This window comes from Cnephaeus nilssonii (genome assembly GCF_951640355.1).
Source record: "Cnephaeus nilssonii genome assembly, chromosome: X".
Classification (NCBI taxonomy): domain Eukaryota; kingdom Metazoa; phylum Chordata; class Mammalia; order Chiroptera; family Vespertilionidae; genus Cnephaeus; species Cnephaeus nilssonii.
In genome coordinates, this window is record NC_137071.1 from 34664911 (window position 1) to 34690124 (window position 25214).

Genomic DNA, 25214 nt, shown 5'->3' on the forward strand with positions numbered 1-25214 from the left:
ACACAAACATTAGGAATAAAAATGATGACAAACAAGTACATTAAACATAAATGGATTAAATGCTCTAATCAAAAGACAGGATAGCTGAATGGATAATAAAACATGACCTGCCGGAAGCCAATTCCAGCATGTCAGCAGGGCTGAATCATCTGGAAATGGCTGAGGGCATTTCCCCAAACCTGAAAAGGATGCAAAAAATGATTGCTTGCTGCCAGACAGCTAAGGGCATCTTAATCTACATGTTATTGTCTCCTACTGGCCAAATACCTGAACAGCCATAGGCAATTCACTAATCTGACAATGGATTCCGTGTACTAAACCCTGGCATTTGAAGTATATATCAACCTTGCCTTAGGACAATTTGTGTTAATAAAAAGCAAGGGGTCCTGAGACAAGGAAGAACTTATTTCCTTTAGCTAAGTCTTCTCTGGCCCCCCGAAATGCCTTCCAAAATTATGTTTCATCTCTGGACTCTAATTTACACACAGCACTTCTACAGATTCCTGAACCCTTCTAGATGCTGGATCAAGAACCCAAGCAGGTGGGGGAAGGGAGTAACGTGGTGATCCTATATAGATGCTCACTCCCCAAAAAAGCTATTTAAAAAGTCTCCTTCTCACAATGAAAAGTTTTAAAAAATTTAGAAATGTGTCTGGGATTTCTGTGCATGTGTAAAGAGAAAAGTTAGCTTAAAAACAAATGCACACATTATCCGATTTCAGATTTTAGAGTTTTTAGCTAAACTTGACTCTCTTTATGGATGCTACAGAATAAAACCTAAGACTGTTTTTTCCTCAGAAAGAAAAGTAATTAATTTGTGTTTTTGCATCCTTTTCAGGTTTGGGGAAATGCCCTCTGCCATTTCCAGATGATTCAGCCTTACTGACATGCTGGAATTGGCTTCCAGCAATGACCCATATATTTTCTGTCTAAAAGAGAACCATGTAAGAACAAAGGACTCACACAGACTGATAGTTAAAGGATGGAAAAAATTTTCAGGCAAATGGAAATGAAAAAAAGGCTGGGGTAGCAATACTTATATCTGACAAAATAGACCTCAAAGTGAAGGCTGTAACAAGAGATAAGGAGTGCCACTTCATAATACTAAAGGAATTGATACAACAAGAGGATATAACTCTGGTTAACATATGCACTCAATACAAGAGCATCCAAATAAAAAAAAAAAACTTCTGGAAGATAACAAGGGAGAGAAAGAAAGCAATACGATCATAGTAGAGGACTTTAATACCCCATTGACACCAGTGGATAAATCCTCTAAACAAAAATCAGCAAAGAAACAGCAATCCTAAATGACTCACTAGATCAGAAGGAATTAATTGACATCTTCAGAACATTCCACCCCAAAGCCACAGAATATACACTCTTCTCAAGTGCACATGGGTCATTTTCAAATATAGACCACATATTGGAACACAGGTAAAGTCTCTTCAAATTCAAGAATATAGAAATCATATCAAGCATCTTCTCAGATCACAATGGCATAAAATTAGAAATCAACTACAATAATAAATGAAAAAAATCAAGCACTTGGAGGCTAAATAGCATGCTATTAACCAATGACTGGGTTACCAAAGAGATAAAAGAAGACAAAAAAAAGCATCCTGGAAATAAATGACAATGAAAACACAATAACCCAAAATCTATGTGACACTGTGAAAGCAGTCCTGAGAGGGAAGTACATAGTTCTACAGGTCTACTTCAAAATAACAAGAAAAATGGTAATAAATCATCTAACACTACAACTTAAATAATTACAGAGAGAGAACAAGAAAATTCCAGAGTAAACAGAAGGGAGGAAATAATGAAGATCAGAGAGGAAACAAATGACATAAAGACAAAAAAAATACAAACAATCAATAAAAACCAAGAACTAGTTTTTTGCAAGGATAAGCAAGATTGATGAACCTCTAGCCAGGCTTACCAAGAAACAAAGGGAGAGTACCCAAATAAACAATATCAGAAATGAAAGAGGTGAGGACATACAAAGTATTGAAAAAAAATACTAAGAACAACTCTACTCCAAAAAACTAGACAACTTAGAAGAAATGGATAATAATTAGAAAAATACAAGCTTCCAAAACTCAATCAGGAAGAATAAAAAACCTGAATAGGCTGATTACTACAAATTAAAATGAACCAGGAATCACAAAACTTCCAGAAACAAAAGCCTGGCCTGGATGGCTTCACAGGGGAGTTTTATCAAACATTCAAAGAAGAACTAAAACCTATCCTCCTCAGACTATTCCAAAAAATTCAAGAGGAAGGAACACTTCCAAGCTCTTTCTATGAAGCCAGCATTACCTCAATCCCAAAACCAGATAAAGACACTACAAAGAAAGAGAATTACAGGCCAATATCCATTATGAACATAAATGCCAAAATCCTCAACAAAATTCTAGCAAATCAGATCCAGCATAACATTAGAAAGATCATATAACATGACCAAGTGGGATGTATTGTGGGGATGCAAGCCTGGTACGATATCCACAAATCAGTAAACGTTATACATCATGTAAACAAATTGAGAGACAAAAATCACATAATCATATCAATTGATGCAGAAAAAGCATTTGACAAAATCCAACACCCATCTATACAATAAAAGGATAATATGCAAATTGGTCACAACGCCCTCACAGTAACAACTGAACAGCAGGCTGTGTAGGGCGACAAGGCCAGCAGGGGCGTTAGCGAGGGACAACCAAATGACTGACCAACAGGCTGTGTGGGGTGACCAGGCCGGCAGGGGGGTTAGCGAGGGATGACCAAACAACTGACCAGCAGGCTGTGTGGGGTGACCAGGCCAGCAGGGGGGACAGTAAGGGGCTACCAGGTCAAAAGGGGGGGCAGTGAGGAGCGACCAGGCCAGCAGGGGGGACAGTGAGGGGCAACCAGGCTGGCGGAGGGGGCAGTGAGGAGCAACTAGGCTGGCGGGGGGGGGGGGGTAGTGAGGGGCAACCAGGCTGGCGGGGGGGCAGTTAGGGGTGACAAACCAGCAGAGGGGGGCAGTGAGGGGCGACCAGGCTGGTGGGGGACAATTGGGGGCAACCAGGCCAGTGTGGGGGGAAGTTGGGGCGACCAGGCTGGCAGAGGGGGCAGTTAGGGGGTGACCAGGCCAGCAGGGGGGCAATTAGGAGCTATCAGGGTGGCAGGCAGAGGCGGTTATGGGTGAACAGGCTGGCGGGGGGGGCAGTTAGGGGCAATCTGTCAGGTAGACAGGTGAGCAGTTAGGAGCCATCAGTCCTGGATTGTCAGAGGGATGTCCGATGGCCCAGGGATTGGGCCAAAACTGGCAGTCGGACATTCCAAAAGGTCCCAGATAACAGAGGGTCCAGGTTGGGGTGAGGGGACCCCCTGCCCTGTGCACGAAATTCGTGCACCAGGCCTCTAGTTTCAGATAAAAACTCTCAGCAAAGTGGAAATCGAGGGATCATACCTCAACATAATAAAAGCCTTATATGAAAAACCTACAGTCAACATCATACTCAATGGGCAAAAACTAAACCATTTCCCCTAAGAACAGGAACAAGACAGGGATTCCCACTTTCACCACTCTTGTTTGACATAGTACTGGAAGTGCTAGCCATAACTATCATACAAGAAAAAGAAATAAAAGGCATCCAAACTGGAAAAGAAGTAAAACTGTCATTATTCGCAGATGACATGATATTGTACATTGAAAACCCTAAAGACTCCATCAAAAAACTACTAGACTTAATAAATGAATTTGGCAATATAGCAGAATATAAAATTAACACCCAGAAATCTATGGCTTTTTTATACACCAATAATGAACTCAGAGAAAGAGAAACAAACAAATAAACAAAAATCCCATTGACCATTGCACACAAAAAATTAAGATACCTAGAAATAAACTTATCTAAGGAAGTAAAAGACCTGTACTCAGAAAACTACAGGAAGTTGAAAAAAGAGATAGAGGAAGACATAATAAATAGAAGAATATACTGTATTCATGAATTGGTAGAATGAACATCATTAAAATGGCCATACTATCCAAAGCAATTTATAGATTCAATGCAATCTCCATTAAAATACCAACCGCATATTTCACAAACCTAGAACAAACTCTCCAAAAGTTCATTTGGAATAAAAAAAGACTCTGAATAGCCACAGCAATCCTGAGATAGAAGAACAAAGTTGGAGGTATCATGATACCAGATATCAAGCGATATTACAAAGCCACTGTTCTCAAAACTGCCTGATACTGGCACAAAAACAGACATAAGACCAATGGAACAGGACAGAGAACACAGAAATCGACCAAAGAATTATGCTCAATTAATATTTGACAAAGAAGACAAGAGCAAACTATGGAGTCAAGACAGTCTCTTCAATAAATGGTATTGGGGAAATTGGACAGATGCATGCAAATAAATGAAGAAAAAAAAACATCAACTGACACCGTACACAAAAATAAACTCAAAATGGATAAAGGACTTAAACGTAAGATGGGAAACAATAAAAATCTTAGAAGAATCCATAGGCAGCTAAATATCTGACATATGTCATAGCAATATTGTTACTGATACAGCTCCTAGGGCAATGGAAACTAAGGAGAAAATAAACAAATGGGACTACATAAAAATAAAAAGATTCTGCACAGCAAAAGAAGCCATCAACAAAGCAACAAGAAAGCCCTTTGAATGGGAGAATTTATTTGCCAATGTTTTATCTGACAAGGGTTTAATCTCTAAAACTTATAGGGAACTCATACAACTTAGCAAAAGGAAGATAAACAATCCAATCCAAAAAATGGACAAAGGACCTAAATAGACACTTTTTGAATGAGGACATACAGAAGGCCAAAGACATTTGAAAACATGCTCAAAGTCTCTAATCATCAAAGAGATGAAAATCAAAACAACAATGAGGTATCATCTCACACCTGTCAGAATGGCTATCATCAACACATCAACAAACAACTAGTGCTGGCGAGGATGCGGAGAAAAAGGACCCCTCGTGCACTGCTGGTGGGAATGCAGACTGATGCAGCCACTGTGGAAACAGTATGGGGTTTCCTCAAAAAAATTAAAAATGGAACTGCCATTTGACCTATTAATCCCACTTTTAGGAATATATCTCAAGAAATCAGAAACACCAATCAGAAAAAATATATGCACCCCTATGTTCATAGCTGCACAATTTTCAGTAGCTAAGATTTGGAAACAGCCTAAGTGCACTTCAGCAGATGAGTGGATTAAAAAATGGTTGTACATCTGCACAATGGAGTACTAAGCTGCTATGAGAAAGAAGGAACTCTTACCATTTGCGACAGCATGGATGGACCTGGAGACCATTATGCTAAGTGAAATAAGCCAGTTGGAGAAAGAAAAGTATCACATGATGTCACTCATTTGTGGAATATCATGAATAATATAAACTGATGAACAAAAATAGATCCAGAGTCATAGAAGCATCAAACAGACTGTCCAACTTCAGAGGGAAGGTGGAGGGGTGGTGGTAAGAGAGCAACCAAAGGACTTGTATGCATGCATGTAAGCATAACCCATAGACACAGATAGTAGACAGGTGATGGCAAGTGCTGGGGGGTGGAAATGGCCATGGAGAGGTCAATGGGGGGGAAAGGAGACATATTTAATACTTTAAACAATAAAGAAATAAAATAAATAATGCATAAATAAATAATAGGTGCCAAATATATTCAGGTCATTGTGAAGTATATAAAGATAAGTATGCATGGTTTCTGTCTTCAATGTGTTTAAGAAAAATAACTTATTTATCATAAAAATCATAGTCCAAATATGCTAAATGCCATATATAGGCTATAAACAAATTGCTAAAATGATTTAGAGATTATAGATTGCTGTCAGCTGTTTAAATTTATAATAAATAATTCAATAACAAAAATTAAATCTTTGTTGACTGAGTAGGTGAATGAATGGTTGCATGTAGAGGATATGGCAGGTACTTGAGCTGAACCTTGATAAATATATAGTATTCAGATGTAATGATATTGTGTGGTACTTTGCAAAGAAAGGAAAACCACAAAGCTTCCTGAAGGGAAGCTTGGGATTATATTATGGAGATATTAAAATGCAAATTTAAATTAATGAATGCATATTCTTTCACACCAGCCTCCTCTCTGACACATATTTCCAGTCCTACTTATTGTCAGAAACTCTTTTGCCTACTTGAATTTCTCTTAGAAACAACAAAGTCCTCAGCTCTGACCTTGAAGCAGTGTAGTCACCAAAGGAAAGAGCATGCTTTTACCCTCACCTCTTGATACCTGATACATATTCCCACCACAAATGTTTGGTGTGGTGCACTTAGACCTTAATTATGTCCTTATTAGAGGTCTGGTGTATGAAATTCATGCATGGGTGGGGTCCCTATGCCTGGCTGGTGATCAGGGCCTATCAGGGCCTTCCAGCTGCTGGCCGGGGCCTTCCTTGTTCCACGCCGCCCCCTGGTGGTCAGCACATGTTATAGCGAGTGGTCGAACTCCCAAGGGGCCAATTTGCATATTAGCCTTTTATTATGTAGGATTACCAGGATAATATGAAAATGGCTAGTCCAGGCGTCCTCAAACTACGGCCCGCGGACCACATGCGGGTGTTTTTGCCGTTTTGTTTTTTTACTTCAAAATGAGATATGTGCAGTGTGCATAGGAATTTGTTCATAGTTGTTGTTTTTTTAAACTATACTCTGGCCCTCCAACAGTCTGAGGGACAGTGAACTGGCCCCCTGTTTAAAAAGTTTGAGGACCCCTGGGCTAGTCCCTGCTATAGCATGCTTGACTCCCATAATATCCCTAAAATTGGCCACCCCAGCATGCCTTTTTTCCCCCACACATGATATATTTCTCCATTTGCTTCTTCATATAAAGTCAAATAATAAGTTTCTACCTTCATAGAAAGTTAAGTATAGTCTGGACTTAACAGCCCATGAAGTTAGATGTGCCACATAAAATCGCCATTGGACTCATTGGGTGGCAGCAAAAGAGTGTTGATATTATGATGAGTGATGTGATTTTGTTGCCAACATTCAAAACATACAAGGCAATGGGTCTTGTTAATCATGTCTTAAGACAATTTAAAAGAAATCATATAGTTCAAATATTGAAATTGGGCATATATAATACACTACTATATGAAACTGTACTGGAGAATTATCAAACACTTCATAGGAAAATAGTTGTGGCATACCTGTTGATTGGTACATGTTTACACAATAAAAAAAGCATTTGTTTCATGGTATTGATCCTGTTTACCCAGTTACTGGTCTATACACCTCCTCAAGAAAGAGGTAAAAGCACAGAATGAGTGGCAAGGACTAAAAACTTAGTACAGAGATCATCCATTGTATAGTCCCTATTTACCACTCACAAAGATGCTAATTGTATATGTTATTTTATTCTGTAACTAACATAAGTGCAAAAGGAAAATTAAAAACTTACAAAAACAGAACTTACAAAAGAAGAAGGGTGGATAATGATTTCAGAATCTTGTAGCTTTTATCTATTGGTACAATGTTTTGTCATAAAGTTTTACCTACAGAAATTATGAAAATACTCAGACATTATATCTAAACTCTTGATATTGATTAAAGGCTCAAGGAAACCCATTGGCTCTTTTTATCTTTAAACATGATTATTTTGCAAAGTCAAATGACACGTTTGAGGACCAAATAGTAAGATATCATTGTGGTCAGCACCTGGCAACTTAAGCACCCGTAAACAGCATTTGTTGAGCACTGTTCCTGAATTTGCTATGCCTTCTGCTCTTGGTTAATCAGGCAAATGTGGACTTACACATGTGAAAGTGCTGTGTAAAAGCTGGTATCTCAGAAAAGCTTTCATTTAGCCAATATGAAATAAAGAAAATTTGGTGTTCAGAAATAAAATTTTATAGTATTGTCAGACAACTTTAAAGGCGAAATAATTGTTCCTATAGATGATTCATTTGTAAGAAACAATACCATTCCATCCACGATAAAATTTTTCAAAGATCACATTTGAGTAGCTTTATCACCAATAAGATTTCCATTCTTCATGAGAATAAATATTCCCACAGAAGAGCTTATTGCTAATACATTTGATCTTCTTGCAGAATATCCAGGGTCAAACAGTGCCATATATCTGTCAGTAGAAGTACTGATTTCATCTGTATGGAAAGGAAAACAATTATTTAAAAATCATAAAATGAAAAAGCAAAAGATCATGATTCAAGAAAATGAAAATAGTCTGAAAAGTTTTGAAAATAATGGTAGTTGTACAGCTTGCCTCACTGGAGAATACCCTGTAGAGTTGGAATAATAAACTTATAATTTATTATTAAATACATACAGTTGGTTTAAAAGTAATAGCCTTATTAAAGAGTGACTGTTATTCAGATGGTACAATGTAAAAATCGGCCCACATGCATGCATTTTACTTTTGTATAGAATATTTTTGAAAAGTGTACCTAAGTGATTTGTTTAATTTAATAATCCTAGACAAATATTTAGGAATTTAGTTAGCCCTATCAGTTTTAGTTAACTTTGAGGCTACCAATTTTGAGATAATATATAGTTGTTTTCAGATCATCAGCAGTATATATTTGTCTGTGATGCATTTTGAGTTAACTTTTGTATAAGGTGTAAGACTTAGATGAAAATTTTCTTTTTTTTCTTCTTTGCCTGAAGTATCCAGTTGCTTCAGAACTATTTGTTGGAAAAGGCTATATTTCCTCAATTGAATTATTTTTGTCCCTCATGAAAGTTAATTAAATACTGATTTATGTCACAACATGAATGACCCTTGAACACATTATGCTGAATAAAAGAAGTCAGATACAAAAGACCATACATTGTTTGATTTCATTTATATGAAATGCCCAAAATATGAAAACCTATAATTACAAAGTAGATCAGTGGTTGTCTATGGTGAATGGGATGGGGGTTTGTTTTTGGGTGATTAAAATATTTTGGAATTAGTGGTGATGGTTGAACAACTTTGTGAATATACTAAGAAACACTGAATTGTATACATTAAAGGATGAATTATATGGCATGTGAATTATATATTTAAAAAAGTATACTTCGAAAAATCAATTGGTCTATTTTTGTGTTAGCTATTCTGTTACATTGATTTATGTGTCTAACAGTCACACCAGACAGTGGTATAACTGCATCAGCTAGACCACACCTCTATTAAACAATATCTAAAACTCAAGAAGAAAATAAAAACCTATTGTTTTATCCATATTTTCTCTTATTCTGTTTTTTTTTTTTCTTCCTGATATTCTAAAGCTTCTTATTTTATCATTACACTAATGGCCTGGTGCATAGAATTTGTGCATGGGTGGTGTCCCTCAGCCCGGCCTGCACCCTCTCCAATCTGAGACCCCTCGGGGGATATCGAACTGCTGGTTTAGGCCCACAGGGATTGGGCCTAACCTGGCAGTCGGACATACCTCTCACAATCCGGGACTGCTGGCTCCTAACCACTCACCTGCCTGCTTGCCTGCCTGATTGCCCCTAACCACTTCTGCCTGCCAGCCTGATCACCCCCTAACTGCTCTCTTGTCAGCCTGATTGATGCCTAACTGCTCCCCTGCCAACCTGATCGCTCCCAACTGCCCTCCCCTGCTGGCCTGATTGCCCCCAACTGCCCTCCCCTGCCAACCTGATTGCCAACAACTGCCCTCCCCTGCCGTGACCCACCTCCTCCTCCAGAACTCACCTCCTCCACACAAGGTGGCAGAGACACCAGGACCAGCCTCCTCCATGCCACTTGGAGCCACAGGATCTCCAGGCCTCACCATATGCAGCAGCTGCTGGGCCCTGCCTCTGCTGTGCATGTGGCAATCTTGAGGTGGCCATCTTGTGGTGGTCATCATTGTGGCGGCCATCTTGTGACAACATTGCATGTGAGGGCCACCTAGGCTTTTAGTAGTATAGATTTCTGTGCAGTGAACTTCCTCTAGCCATTGTTTTAGGGTAGGACTGCAGATGACAAATCTCTCAGTTTTTCTTCATCTGAGACTTTCTTGATTTCTCCTGAAACTTTTTCCTGAGATTTTCTTGATTTATTCCTGAAGGATATTTTAACTGGCTAAAGGTTTTGGATTTGGCAGCTTTATATTTTCATTAAGCACCTGAAAAATATTGTGCCACTTCCTTCTGCCTTTGATGGTTTCTAATGAGAAATCATTATCATTTGAGGTTTACCTCTATATGGTAAGGTGTTGGTTTTCTCTGGTTGTTTTCAAGGCTTTTTCACTGGTTTTTTAATTATGATATGTCCTGGCATGCACTTATTTGTCTTTATTCTGTTTTGGAAGTTACTCAACTTCCTGAATACATATTCAGGAAGATTTTATGTCTTTCCTCAATTTGGGAAAATTTCAATCAACATTTCCTTGAATACTCTTCATAGGTCTCTCTCTCTCCCTCTCTCTCTCTCTCTCTCTCTCTCTCTCTCTCTCTCTCTCTCTCTCTCTTTCTCTCTCCCTCCCTCCCTTCCTCCCTCCCTCTGTTCTTCCCTCCCTCTCTTCTTCCTTCTCTCCTTCTCTCTCTCCACCCTATACCTCTGTGATACCAATGATACCAGTGTTGGATGCATTGTTTCTATTCCACAGGTCCCTGTGAGGTCTGTTAGTTTTTATTTTGTTGTTTATTTTTCAGTATATTTTCTCTCTGTTTTCAGCTTGGGTAATTTCTATGATCTTCCTTCTAGTACACTGATCCTTTAATCTGCCTCCTCCATCCTGTTCTCTACTTCATTCACTGAGGTTTTTATTTTAGTTACTGTACTTTTCAATTATAAAAATATCATTTAGTTCTTATTTATATCTTCTTTGCTGAGACTTTATATTTTTAATTTGTTTAAAGTGTGTTTATAATTGCTCATTGAAATATTTTTATCATAGCTGCATCAAAATCTTTGTCAGATAATTTTTAGCATCTCTGTCATCTCAATGTTGGCATTTACTGAATTTATTTCTTCATTCATTTTGAAAACATATTGGTCCTTGTTATGACAAATAATTTTCTATCAATAACTGAGAATGTTCTAATTTTGTTATAAGACTTTGTTATAGCCGAAACCGGTTTGGCTCAGTGGATAGAGCGTTGGCCTGCGGACTCAAGGGTCCCAGGTTCGATTCCGGTCAGGGGCATGTACCTTGGTGTGGGCACATCCCCAGTGGGGGGTGTGCAGGAGGCAGCTGATCGATGTTTCTCTCTCATCGATGTTTCTAACTCTCTATCCCTCTCTCTCTTCCTCTCTGTAAAAAATCAATAAAATATTTTTAAAAAGACTTTGTTATAAGACTATTTAAATCTTCTATTTTAACTGGCTTCCTCTGACTCCAACTGGCAGGGGAAGGGGTATACTTTGTTACTGTCAGGTAGAGGGAGAAGTCTTGGTTTCCTACTTGGCCTTTGACACCTGATGTGTGTGGGAGTGAGGGGTAATTTTTACTGCAAAGTTGGGATGGGAGTTCTGGTTTTGCATTAGTCTTGCACACCAAGACCAAGTGGAGGTGGCATTATTACTATAGCTATGGTGAAAGTTCTGGCTGTCCACTAAAACTCAGTTGACATCACCTGAGCAGGGAGGTCAAACAATATCTCCAGCTGCCAAGTAGAGATGGAAATCTAGTATCCCCAAGTAGTCTCCACTAACACTGTAGTAGGAGCATTTTCTTACTAGCCAGTAGGAACAAAAGTCTTTACTTTACATGGCCTTCTCTTACATCATCCTAGATGAAGTATTGGGACACCTCATTATAGGCCCACATGTGTGTAAGTTTAGGCTACCCACTTGGCCTTAGGCGATATGAGTGGAATTATAGTAATTTTTGCCACTAGAGTTTGGTTAGAGAGATTATTGACTAAAATGTTTCCATCTTATTAAGCTTCCCCTTTACTGGTCCTTTGACTAGAGAAAGTAGGCCCTTATAGTGGTATTACTTTGTCTGTACTGATTGGCATTCCAAAGTCACCAGTTTCTCCAAGTTCAGGAATATGAGGCAAAAACAAAACAAAACAAAAAATAAAACACACACACACAAAAAAAAACCCACACAAAACAAAACAAAAAAAAAACAGGGAACTTATTACCATGATGTTTTTCAAGCCCTGAAGTCACTCACTGGTCAGCTGTCTCCTCTCCACTTTCCAGAGTCTTCTTATATTTGTTTTATATATAATGTCCATGGCTTTTAGTTGCATGAAAAATTGTAAACAGTGCATTTACTCCATCATCCTGGAAGCATATTTTTTTGCATTTGCTAGGCATTTATTAAAGCACTTCTATATCTAACAAAGTTTATATCAGATCTTTTTCAATACCACCCATCCCTTCCCTATATTTAAACATTATTTTAGTAATAAAGATAAAGTAAACATATATATAGGTGAAGTTTTTACCTACCAAGCAAAAATATTAGACCTTGCAGCTTAAATTCTGTTTCACTATTAAAACTTTAAGTATAAATGGTAACTATTTTTATTTATTTATATTTTTATTTTATTGTTTAAAGTATTACAAATAGTAGTACATATGTCTCCTTTTTTCCCCATTGACCTCCCTGCAGCCTCCCCTACCCCCCAGCACATGTCCTCACCTCGCCCCCAGTGGCTTGTGTCCATTGGTTATGCCTGGAAGCATATTTGATTATTTAAAATAGGAGACCTGAGGAAAGTACTAAACCAACATTTTTAATTTGATATTTGTGCTTTGCATTGTTTCATTGAGATGCTTTTAAGTGGAAAATAGTATTCTGATGGCTTGGTAATTTTTTAACATTTCTACACATGGCCTTTTATGTCATAAGTTTCTAAAGACTGAATTAAGTTACAATTTTGGGAACAGAAAAAGGCTAATATTCAGAAATATGTGGAGATTAAACAACATGTTACTGAACAACCAATGGGTCAATGAAGAAACCAAAAGAAAAAGAAAAAAATACCTTGAAAGAAATGAAAATGGAAATAAAACATACTAAAATTTATGGAATGCATCAACAACATTTCTAAGTCTAAAGTTCATAATGACAAATGTCTACCTAGAAAAATAAGAAAAATCTCAAACAACCTAACTTTGTACCCCAAACAATTAGAAAAATAGAACAATGTGGTGAAAGCTGGAGGGGGTTGATGGAAGGGAGAAAAATGGGGGGTGGATGGGGAGACATCTGTAATAGTATCAAAAAAGAAAAAAGGTAGTAAAATGAAGAAAACAACAAAGATAAGAATAGAAATAAATAAAATAGAAACTAAAAGACAATAGAAAAGACCAATGAGACCAAGAACTAGTTCTTCAATAAATTCAATAAATAGGAAAAAAGGTGAAAAACAATTTGACAAACAAACCTTTAGCTAGACCCCTCAAGAAAAAAAAAAAAAAGAGAAGACTCAAATAATCAGAATGACAGAGAAGATATTAGAATGGATACTATGGAAATACAAAGGATCACAAGAGACTACTAAAATTATATACTAATAAATTGAACAACCTAGAGAAAATTAATAAGATCCTAGAAACATAAAATATTCCAAGATTGACTCATTAAAAAATAGAAAATCTGAGCTGACCAATTTCTGATAAGTAGAGGGTATTATTGTAAGGGAAATAAGTCAGACAGAAAAAATCAAATACCATATAATTTCATTTATATGTGGAATCTAAAAAACAAAATGAATAAATAACAAAAATAGAAAACAAACTTACAGATTCAGAGAACAAATTCATGGTTACCAGAAGGAAGTGGATTTGAAGGTATGGGTGAAAAAGGTAAAAGGGATTAAGAAATAGAAACTGCCAATCATGAAAATAGTCACAGGTATCCCTATATAAAAAAGTCGTAGGTATCCTATATAATAAAGAGGTAATATGCAAATTGACCATCACACCCTCACAAGATGGCTGCCCATGACCAGGCCGGCATCGGGGTTAGTGAGGGATGACCAAACAACTGAACAAGCAGGCAGCATGGGGCAACTAGGCCGGTGTGGGAGGTGCAGTTAGGGGCAACCAGGCTAGCAGAGGGGGGCAGTTGGGGTGAACAGGCTGGCAGTGGGGTGCAGTTGGGGGCAACCAGGCTGGCAGAGGGGGGCAGTTAGGAGCCAGCAGTCCAGAATTGTGAGAGGAATATCCCTAGGATTGGTCCTAAACCAGCAGCTGGACATCCCCTGAGGGGTCCCAGATTGGAGAGGGTGCAGGCTGGGCTGAGGGGGTGAGCCTCTAGTATAGTATAATACAATATGGAACATAGTCAATGCTATTACAGTAATAACTATGTATAGTGTCAAATGGGTACTAGACTTATTGCGGTAATCATTTTGTAAGTTATATAAATGTCCAACCACAATGTTGTAAATCTGAAATTAATATAATATTGTATATCTACTATAATTAAAAATAAATTTAAAAAACCAAACCTGCCAACAAACAATAGTCTTATACTGGACAGTTTTGCTAGCAAATTCTACCAAACATTCAAAGAACAATTACTTCCATTTTTCTCCAACTTCTAAAAAAAAAAAAAGAAGAAGAAAAGAAAGGAACACTTGGAAGCTCATTTTACAAGGCCAATGTTACCATGATCCCAAAACTAGACAAAGACTCAACAGGAAAGAAAATTATAGACCAATATCCCTAATTAATATTGATGAAAAATCTTCAACATAATATTAACAAACCAACTTCAGTAATAAATTTTAAAAATGATACACCACACTCAAGTGGGATTTATTCCAAGGATGCAAGATATAGTTCAACAACTGCAAATCAATTAATGTGATGCACCTCATTAATAAAATAAAGGATAAAAATTATATGATAATCTCAATAAATGTAGAGAAATCATTTTATAAAATTCAACATATATTTATGATAAAAACTCTCAAAAAATTGAGTATAGAGGAAACATACCTCAACATGATAAAGTCATATACGACAAGCCAAGAGCTAACATTATACTCATGAAAATCTGAAAGCTTTTCCTCTAAGATATAGAATAATACAAGGATGCAACTCTTGCAAATTTTATTTAACATACTATTGGAAGACCTATCCATAACAATTAAGCAAGAAATAGAAATAAATGGCATATAAATTGGAAAGGAAGAAGTAAAACTCACAATTTGCAGATGATATACTTTATATACATACTAGAGGCCTGGTGCATGAATTCGTGCACAGGTGGGGTCCTGAGGAGCGTATGAGGGGGAGGGGCGGTGGGACGCGATTAGCCCTTTGGGTGGGTGGTGGGACACCCTTGCCGGACCAGGATCCGGATCCATCCCAGGATCCGGATCCGGCCCTCTGACATTCGCGCCGGTTGTCGGGAGCCACCTGGTGGCTGCTTTTATATTGTTTCTTCCTTGCAGAGTGTTTAGGGAGGGGAAGTGGCAGCAGTGCCCGAGGCCGACTTCCAGGAGGCCAGTGGCACTGTTGCAATCATGCCAGCAGCGCTGGTCCATCAGTCCCTGGCCCGTTCTCCAGAGATTGGACCTACAAGACTATTGAGGGAGGGAGTGGCTGCCACCAGTCTGGTGGGCCACTGGGATGGGTCGTCATCTGAGTGGTGCACCTGCTGTGGAAGCACTCTGACCACCAGAGGACAGCTCCTACATTGATCATCTGCACCCTGGTGGTCAGTGCGCATCATAGTGACCGGTCATTCTGATCATTCGGTTATTCAGTTGCCTAGGCTTTTATATATATCTAGACAAGTAAAATAACTTAGAACTAACAAATTAATTCAGTAAAGTTGCGGCATACAAGAGCAATATACAGAAATCTTTTGCATTTCTAAATACTAATAGCAAATTATCAGAAATAGAAATTACTAAAACAATCTCATTTAAAATTGCATAAAAAGACTAAAAAATATAAAATAAATTTAAACAAGGAGTTAAAAACTGTACACTGAAAACTATAAAACATTGATAAAAATTTGAAGAAGACATTTATAAATGAAAAGATACTCCATGCTCATGGATTTGATAAAGTAGTATTGTTAAAATGTCTATATTTCACAAAGAAATCTTCAGATTCAATAAAATTTCTATCAAAATTCCAATGACATTTTTCACAGAAATAGAACAAACAATCCTAAAATTTCTATGAAATCACAAGAGGCTCTAAGTAGAGTCTTCTTTGAGAAAGAAGAAAAAACTTGAGATATCAGATTCCCCAATTTCAAACTATATTACAAAGCTATAGTAATAAAAACAGTATGAGATTGGCATAAAAAGGGACACATAAATCAATGGAAAAGAATAGAGAGCCAATAAATGACACACACATACACACATGTATAGTCAATTAATTTACAACAAAGGAACCAAGAATATGCAATGGGGAAATGACATTCCACCATTCTTCTATAAATGGTGTTTGAAAAACTGGAAAGCCACATGTGAAAGAATGACATTGGATAGATATCTTAAATCATAACACATAAATTCACTAAAAATGCATTAAAGACTTGAATATGAGATATGAAACCATAAAACGCATAGAAAAAAATGCAGGCAGAAAGCTATTTGAGATGAGTCTTGGTCATGAATTTTTGGATTAGACACCAAAATCAAAGGCAACCAAAGCAAAAATAAACAAGTGGGACTACATAAAACTAAAAAGCTTCTGCACAGCACAGGAAACCATTAACAAAATGAAAGATGATACACAGAATGGAAGTAAGTATTTGCAGGATATATATATATACACACACACACACATATATATATATATATATATATATATATATATATATATATATATATATATGAGGCCCTGTGCACAAAATTTGTGCATGGGGGTTGTCTCTCAGCTTAGCCTGCACCCTCTCCAATCTGGGACCCCTCAAGGGATGTCTAACTGCTCGTTTAGGCCCGATCCTGGTGGGATCGGGCCTAAACGGGCAGTCAGACATCCCTCTCACAATCCAGGACTGCTGGCTCCCAACTGCTCACCTGCCTGCCTGCCTGATTGCCCCTAACCACTTCTGCCTGCCAGCCTGATCACCCCCTAACCACTCTCCTGCTAGCCTGATCAACGCCTAACTGCTCCCCTGCCGGCCCGATTGCCCCTAACTGCCCTCCCCTGCCGGCCTGGTTGCCCCCAACTGCCCTCCCCTGCTGGCCTGGTCACCCCTAACTTCCCTTCCTTGCCAGCCTGGTCACCCCTAACTGCCCTCCCCTGCCAGCCTGATTTCCCCTAACTGTCCTCCCCTGCCGGCCTGGTCGCCCCAACTGCCCTCCTCTGCTGGCCCGGTCACCTCTAACTGCCCTCCCCTGCAGGCCTAATAGACCCCAACTGATCTCCCTTGCAGGCCTGGTCTCTCCCAACTGCCCTCCCCTGCTGGCCTGATCACCCACAACTGCCCACCCCTACCAGCCATCTTGTAGTGGCCATCTTGTGTCCACATGGGGGTGGCCATCTTGTGTGTTGGAGTGATGGTCAATTTGCATATTACCTCTTTATTATATAGGATATACACACACACACACACACACATATACTATACACACACACACACACACACACATACTAGTGACCCGGTGCACAAAATTCATGCACATTAAAAGGGGATTAATTAGAGGAAATAATTTAATATTGCTACTTGCCCTTTCTCTATAATAGAAGTGTCAGAGATGAAAGAAAATTAGTAAAATGTATATGAAAACCTTCCTTCTGTCAGAGTCTGGGGCACACCATGGGACCCAGAGTCAAGTCCCCGCCCACCCACATGCACCTCAAAATCACATGAGACTCAGACCCGGTCACCCCCCCCTCCCCATTGGGCTAGATCCAGACCCGGCCAGACCGACCCTTGTCAAGCCCTGCTGGGCAGGAGGCATAGCCTCAGGTCCCCTGGCCCAGCGCCAGGATGGGGGGGCATGGCCTGAAGTCCCCCAGCCCAGACCAGGGCGGGGGGTGTGCCTTTAGGTCCTTCATCAAGGCCTGCCAGGTGGGGGACACAGGCTGAGATCCCCTGTCAAGTCCCATTGGGTGGGGGGCATGGCCTGAGGTCCCCTGTCAAGCAGCACCAGGCAGGGGGGCTCAGCCTCAGGTCCCCCAGCCCAGCACCGGGAGGGGGGCGCAGCCTCAGGTCCCCGGTAAAGCCCCGCTGGGTGGGGGCCACAGCCTGAGGTCCCCTGTCAAGCCCAGCCAGGCAGGGGGGTGCAGCCTCAGGTCCCCTGGCCTGGTGCTGGGGTGGGGGGCATGGCCTGAGGTCCCCTGTCAAGCCCCGCTGGGCAGGGGGTTCAGTTTGAGGTCCCCCGGCTTGGTGCCAGGGTGGGGGGTGTGGCCTGAAGTCCCCTGTCAAGCCCCACCTGGTGGGGGGCGTGGCCTGAGGTTCCCTGGCCTGGCGCTGGGGTGGAGGGGAGCAGCCTGAGGTCCCCCAGCCTGACGCCAGGGCGGGTGGCATGGCCTGAGGTCCCCTGTCAAGCCCTGCCAGGTGGGGGACGTGGCCTGAGGTCCACTGTCAAGCCCCACGGGGGCGGGGTAGGGCGTAGCCTCAGGTCCCTGCTGATTGCTCGTTAAGGCTCCTTATGGGAACTTGGCCTCAGCTGTGGGTGCAGCCATATTTGTGATGGACTGATGGTCAATTAGCATATTCCCTCTTTATTAGATAGGATATATATACTAAAGGCCCGATGCATGAAATTTGTGCAAGAGTAGGCCTTCCTTCCCCCGGCTGCTGGCACTGACTTCCTTCTGGCACCCAGGACCCAGGCTTCCCTCCAGCTGCAGCAGGCACCTGGGACCCAGGCTTCCCTCGCAGCCCCGGCTTGGTCTGGAAGGATGGAAAGACGTCCAGGAGGATGTCCAGTCTAATTAGCATATTACACTTTTAATATATATATATGTATATATATGTGTGTGTGTGTGTGTGTGTGTGTGTGTGTGTATACACACACACAGTATAGCTAGATAGAAGATTCATTATCTGAGGTATTTCCAAAGACAGAGTGCTTTTGATGGCTTTGAGTTCCTTCTTTCCTCATCACAACTACACACCAACAAAAAAACTCATTCAGAATGGGATTTGAAAGTGCCAGACACAGAAAAGGAACAAGAATCCCCATATATGGCTTCTTCTTAGACTTTTCAGTACTTTAAAATATAGATGACAAGGTTCTACCTCTATAGATTCTGGAACAGTAGGTATTCGCTGGGTCTTGGAAATCTGCTCAGATTACTCTGATGCCACCTTTTGAAGTCTAGCATTCGAGAACCACTGAACACAATTGTTTTATTAATATAATTCACACACTGTACAGTGCACAAATCTTCAGTTTACATATGCATATACCCATGTGACAGCCACACAGAAAAACATATATAGTATACTTCTATCACTCTTACTCAGAAAGTTTCCTTATGGTACTTCCCATTCAATACTCTCAATCCCCAGAGGTAACTACTATCCAGAATTGTAGCACTATTGACTGAATTTGCCTGCTCTTGAACTTTAGAATATGGCATAACTTACTCTTTTGATTCTAGCTTTTTTCACTCAACAGATCCTTGAGATCTATTCATGCTCTTATGTATATCAGTAACAACTACAATGGTTTTCTCACTTCACATAGAATCATTGCATGTTGAAGTTTGAAGGTACTTTAAGGATTATATATAAGAGATTAGAGCTCTGGCTCAAGTGTCTACATGGAACAATATAAAGAAAGTTTAAAAGTAAAGCAGGTAGATGTGATGCAATAAGGAGTGGTAGGAACTGCAGATAACTAGAGAGCATTCTCCAGTTAAAGGAAGCAGTTGATATTTATTCAGTTTCCATTAATTGTTGCTATGTGGATATGTAGACCTAGCATAGATTTATCAATTTTTACGAGACGTTGGAAATCTGTATTATTTTGTAAAATCTCCTGATTTTTATTCAACTTTAAAATAAGTACTGACCAATGAAAACATAACTGCTGGCCACCTCTAGCCCAGAGATGGCTAGTTTATAATCTCAGACTAATTTTGCCTCCCTATTTTCAGATAGAGAAATAAGGCTCAGAAAGGAGGGGACTTGTCCATGGACACATACAAAATTGGAGCTGAACCAGCCTAGTTTAATAGTTCAAATAGTTTAGAACACAGAATATTAAGACAGACTGCTTAAGATGAAACATCATCTCTTTCATTTACCAGTTTCTTGGGCCCTTGGCACATTATTTAGCCTTTTTGAGCTTCAGATTTCAAATCTGTGAAATAGAGGGGGAAATGCCTTTCTTACAAGGTTGTTGTAGAAATAATGAATTTATATAAATACTAGAAGCCTGGTGCACGAAATTCGTGCACGGCGGGGGGTTGTCCCTCAGCCCAGCCTGTACCCTCTCCAATCTGGGACTCCTGGAGGGATGGCCGACTGCCCGTTTAGGCCCGATCCCACCAGGATAAACGGGCAGTCGGACATCCCTCTCACAATCCAGGACTGCTGGCTCCCAACTGCTTGCCTGCCTCCCTTCCTGATTGCCCCTAACCGCTTCTGCCTGCCAGCCTGATCACCCCCTAACCACTCTGCTGCCAGCCTGTTTGCCCCCAACTTCCCTCTTTTGTCGGCCTGGTCACCCCTAACTGCCCTCTCCTGCAGGGTTGATCACCTCCAACTGCCCTCCCTTGCAAGCCTGGTCCCTCTCAACTGCCCTCCCTTGCAGGCTTGGTCCCTCTCAACTGCCCTCCCTTGCAGGCTGGATGCCTCCCAACTGCCCTCTCCTGCTGGCCATCTTGTGGTGGCCATCTTGTGTCCACATGGGGGCAGGATCTTTGACCACATGGGGGCAGCTATATTGTGTGTTGCAGTGATGATCAATCTGTATATTACTCTTTTATTAGATAGGATAGAGGCCTGGTACAGGGGTGGGGGCCAGCTGGTTTGCCCTGAAGGGTGTCACAGATAAGGGTGGGGGTTCCCTTGGGGTGTGGGGCGGCCTGAGCGAGGGGCTTGTGGTGGTTTGCAGGCCGGCCATGCCCCCTGGCAACCCAAGGGGAGGCCCTGGTATCTGCAATTTATTTTCCTTCTACAATTGAAACTTTGTAGCCTGGAGCGGAGCCAAGCCTGGGGCTCCGGCAGCCATTTCTGTGGCAGTTAATTCACCTTTTACAATTGAAACTTTGTTGCCTTAAGTGAATGGGCTCGGCCAGGGTGTGCAGAAAGCTTTGCTTCCCCTGTTGCCGCCGGCAACCCTGGCCTGCTCTCTCAAGCTCCATTCTGCTGCCATTTGTTTGAATTTGTTTACCTTCTATAATTGAAACTTTGTAGCTTGAGTGGAGGCTTAGGCCTGCAACGGCTATGGAAAGCTTTGCTTACTCTGTTACCTGGGAAACCTTGCTTTCTGTGGCTGTAGCCATCTTGGATTGGGGTTAATTTGCATACTCGTCCTGATTGGCTGATGGGCGTGGCTTGGCTGGTGGGCATGGCTTATGTAGCGGAGTGATGGTTAATTTGCATGTTACCATTTTATTAGAGAGGATAAGTAAAGAGCTATTATTGTGCCTAATGAATAGTAAGTGCTATAGAACTGTTAGGTTGTTGCTGTTGTTGTTGGCAGTGGTGGTGGTGGTGGCGGTGGTGCTGGTAGTGTTATTCTGAAGAATAATGAGTGGTAAAACTAATATAATGTCATTTCTGAGTAGTTTGTTTCTCCAGGACGAATTATTCAGGACATTCGTAAGTTGTTAAGCTTGATGAAAACAGAGCATTTAAATGGATTATTAATGCCTAATCCACATTTAATCATAATACATTCAGGTGACTTTTAGCTCAAAAATAGAAGGTGCCCAGGAGGCTGCAATATGGCAGCAGAAGGAGAGGGCCTGGAGTCTAGCTGAGTAAAACCACCAATCCTTGCAACCACCAGGAGGACTGGGGATACATAATTGGCTTCTGTGATCAGACCAACAAAAGAGTTTGAAGAGCCACCGATAGCTGTCCTACTGCTAGCCCATAAAATCCAGTCTCTGCAGAAATGGGAGGCAGTTCAGGCCCCAGTGGTTCTGGAGGCAGGTATGAAGAACTGTGGGAAGAGATTTCATAATGAAATGGGAAAGTTCCAAGTTTTTTAATGTGTTTATCAAAGTCATCTCTTCAAAGTACTTGAGGTTACAGGGTGTCTGAGAAAGTGAATACCAAGGTTACCGAGCTACTTTATAGCTGGACGTTGGCCCTTCCAGAAGAAATTAAGATCAAGGATGTCTACCACGTGTTTCAGATGCAGGGCATAGTGCAGTCTGATTCACTGATCCCCTCTTTACCACTTCTTCCCCCCCAAAAAACATTTTTATGATAAGGAGAAATCCAAACTTTTAGCCAAGTTTTTGAAAAGCACAAACCCAGCTGACCTGCAATAGGCTAACAAGCTCCTCAAGTCCATGGTGAAGAAAGATGAGGTGCGCATCCAGAAGATGAACAAGCATCTGCAAACTATAGAGAAGGTTAATAATAATGTGAGACTTCTCAGTGAGATACTGCTTTATTACAGCAAAGAGGATTCATCAGAGGCAGATAAAGAGCACATGAAGGAGCTGTTTGATCAGTGTGAGAATAAGAAGCGGATGTCTTCAAACTACCCAGGGAGACAGAGGACTATAGTTTGGGGGACATCCTGCGGCTCAGTGACAAGCAGGTCATAAACTCAGATAAAACAATTGTTGAAGGGCAGGTCATCAATGGTGAGGTGGCTACCTCAAAATGTCTGACTGTGAAGGAAACTACCACTCCAGTAACCAAGGCACATTCATTGATCTTGTGGAGTTGGCTACAGCACGCAGCTCATCTCCAGTGTGGTCTCAACCCCGATCCTGGCTTCTCCAGGCATTCCTTTCTCCCTCCACTTCCCTAGACCTCAGGCCCTGGGTGTAGCAACTAGTCCAGCCAGGCCAAGCCCCCTCCCCTCAGGGGCTAACAACACAAGCAAACCTTCTGCTTGCTGGATGAGGAGCTGCTCTGTTTGAGCCTCACTGACCCAGCCCCTAGGGCTCCTCCCAAAGAGTCAGCTGGAAACAGCCAGTAGCCCCTGTTCCAGAATGAAGAGTCAAACTTGGACTTCTTCAGCCCTAAACCTGGGACTGCTGCCTATAGCCTGTTAGACAGGCCTGTCCTCCAGCCCTTAGCAACCCCTACAGGCAACTCCCAAGCTCTACTGCCACCCACCTTCCCAGTTCCTGTGGTCCCAGTGAGCATTTCTGCTCCAAAAGCAGGCTTTTTGTTCCCCACTGGACTGACCTCAGCTTTGGCCCCAAAGACTAACCCCACAGTCCCTGGGTACCATGTCTCAGCTTTGGGTGACAGCACCCTATACCAGCTGGATGGCCTTGATTAGTTTCTAGAAGAAGCCAAAGCAACCTCAGGCCTGGTGAAACCCATGTCCTCCAGCTTCTTACCCAGGGCCACCACCTCTCATCTGATCCCCACCAGCACCTCAGCTAGGCTTTTCCTGCCATTCTCATGGGTCCTCACAGTCCTCTCTTTCAGCTACCTGTCTTCCTGTCCCAAGGGAGCCCCATGAAGGGGCCTGAGCTTCTTTGGGCAGTGTCCATGTCTCCCTGGAATCTGTCAAGCCTAGCAATGCCCTTCCTGTTACAGCCTATGATAAAAAGAGCTTCTACATCCTCTTTCACTTTGCCAAAGTATGTCAGTCAGGAAAGGCTGATGTGCTGGTGGTGGTTGTGTCCATGCTGAATATGGCTCCTGTGCCTATCAACAGCATTGTGCTGCAGGCCACACATCAATGAAAGTGAAATTGCCGCCACCCTATGGGACGAAACTCCCTCCATTTAGCCCCTTCCAGTACCTACAGCCATCACCCAGGTCATGCTGCTAGCTAATCTACCAAAGGTAAAGACAAACTTTCAGTATAAGCTGACCTTCACCCTGGGGGGGGAAGCTGAGCATGGAGGTGGGTGAGGTGGTCCAGTTCTGTTCTGTGGAGCAGTAGGGGAACCAATGAGCCTGGAGGATGCTGTCATCTCCACTTTGAAACCCAAGGAGGTTGTCCTGAGACTGGCAGGCTCTCCGGGTCCAGTCATTCTCCATATCCTGACCACAATGCTTAGAGCTTTGGTATTGAGTGGGAGCCCTGGGAATTGCTGCCAGGAGTTGAGCTGCTGCTGTGATGGGTTCTCATCCTTTGGTCCCTTAAAATTACCTGTTTTTATGTACCTGTGTGACTTGAAATGGTCATGTACTATTGGGTGGGATCTGGCCTCAGACTCTGCACTATCCCCCTGAGTACAAAGACCCAAGGCTTTAGTAGGTTTTCCCCCTCATGCTGGTATCCCCTGATGCCACAAGGAAGGAGGTATCTAAAGAGACTTTGGGTCTCTCCTCAAGGACAAGGTCCTCACTACCCCCAGAGGCCTCAGCTCTCCCACCCCGACACCTGCCATGCTACTCTGTGCTTCCCCTGCTGGAAGGATCCTATTCTTACCACCAAGAAGGTGGGCAAAATCCAATGATCCCAAATAGACCTGGGCACAGAGAAAGGAGTTTGTGTGCTGCCTTCCATGGGCAGCATCAGCATGGAATGGCCACTGGATGATAAGTATGTGCTTGTCCCTGGTGGTAGCAGGCTGTGTCCTATGGACATCTCAGCAGGGCATTAGAAATAGAACTTACCCTCAAAGCAGCCCAAACTAAGGATAGAAAAGAAAATGGAAGAGAACCAGTGTTTCCCCTTCTCCAGAATCAGGTATTTGGAGCTTTTTTTGGGAAAGTGTGCCTCCCACACGGGAACAGGCCAGCCTACTCACTACCTCTTACTTGGCATAAAATAGATTGCTGTCTTGCCCTTCGAGTCTCTGAATAGAGGACAGCTGCCCCCCTCTGCATCCTTCTGCCTTGACTTCCAGATGGCCTGTCATATAGCATACAGTCAGGAACAAAAGGCCTCAGGGCCAGATACATTGCACTAGACTTACTTGCTGCCCAGAAACTCTGACTTTCCTCAGCTGCTGAGGGATACTATCAGCGAGATGTTGGGTCTGGAAGTGGTGAGATCGGGGGCCATGCTTGAATTGAGTCACAAGACCCTGTTGCTTCAACAGTGCTCAGCCCCAGCTAACTTGTGCCAGACTCTATGAAGAGACTCACAGAGCTAGTGGGACATAGGCAAAAGAAAAGGAAAGTACTGCTGGAGAAGTAGCATAGAATGGCATCCTAGAGGGTTTTAAATGCCAAATCAAGAAACTTGGACATGAGGCT

At 41.7% G+C, this 25214-nt stretch overlaps 1 pseudogene across 1 annotated transcript; it reads left to right on the forward strand.

Moving 5' to 3' along the window:
* The first annotated feature begins 21808 nt into the window (after positions 1–21808).
* Positions 21809–23949, forward strand: LOC307096317 (ADP-ribosylation factor-binding protein GGA3-like; annotated as a pseudogene). Its single transcript has one exon. The product of its transcript is annotated as an ADP-ribosylation factor-binding protein GGA3-like (transcript).
* Positions 23950–25214: the final 1265 nt, after the last annotated feature.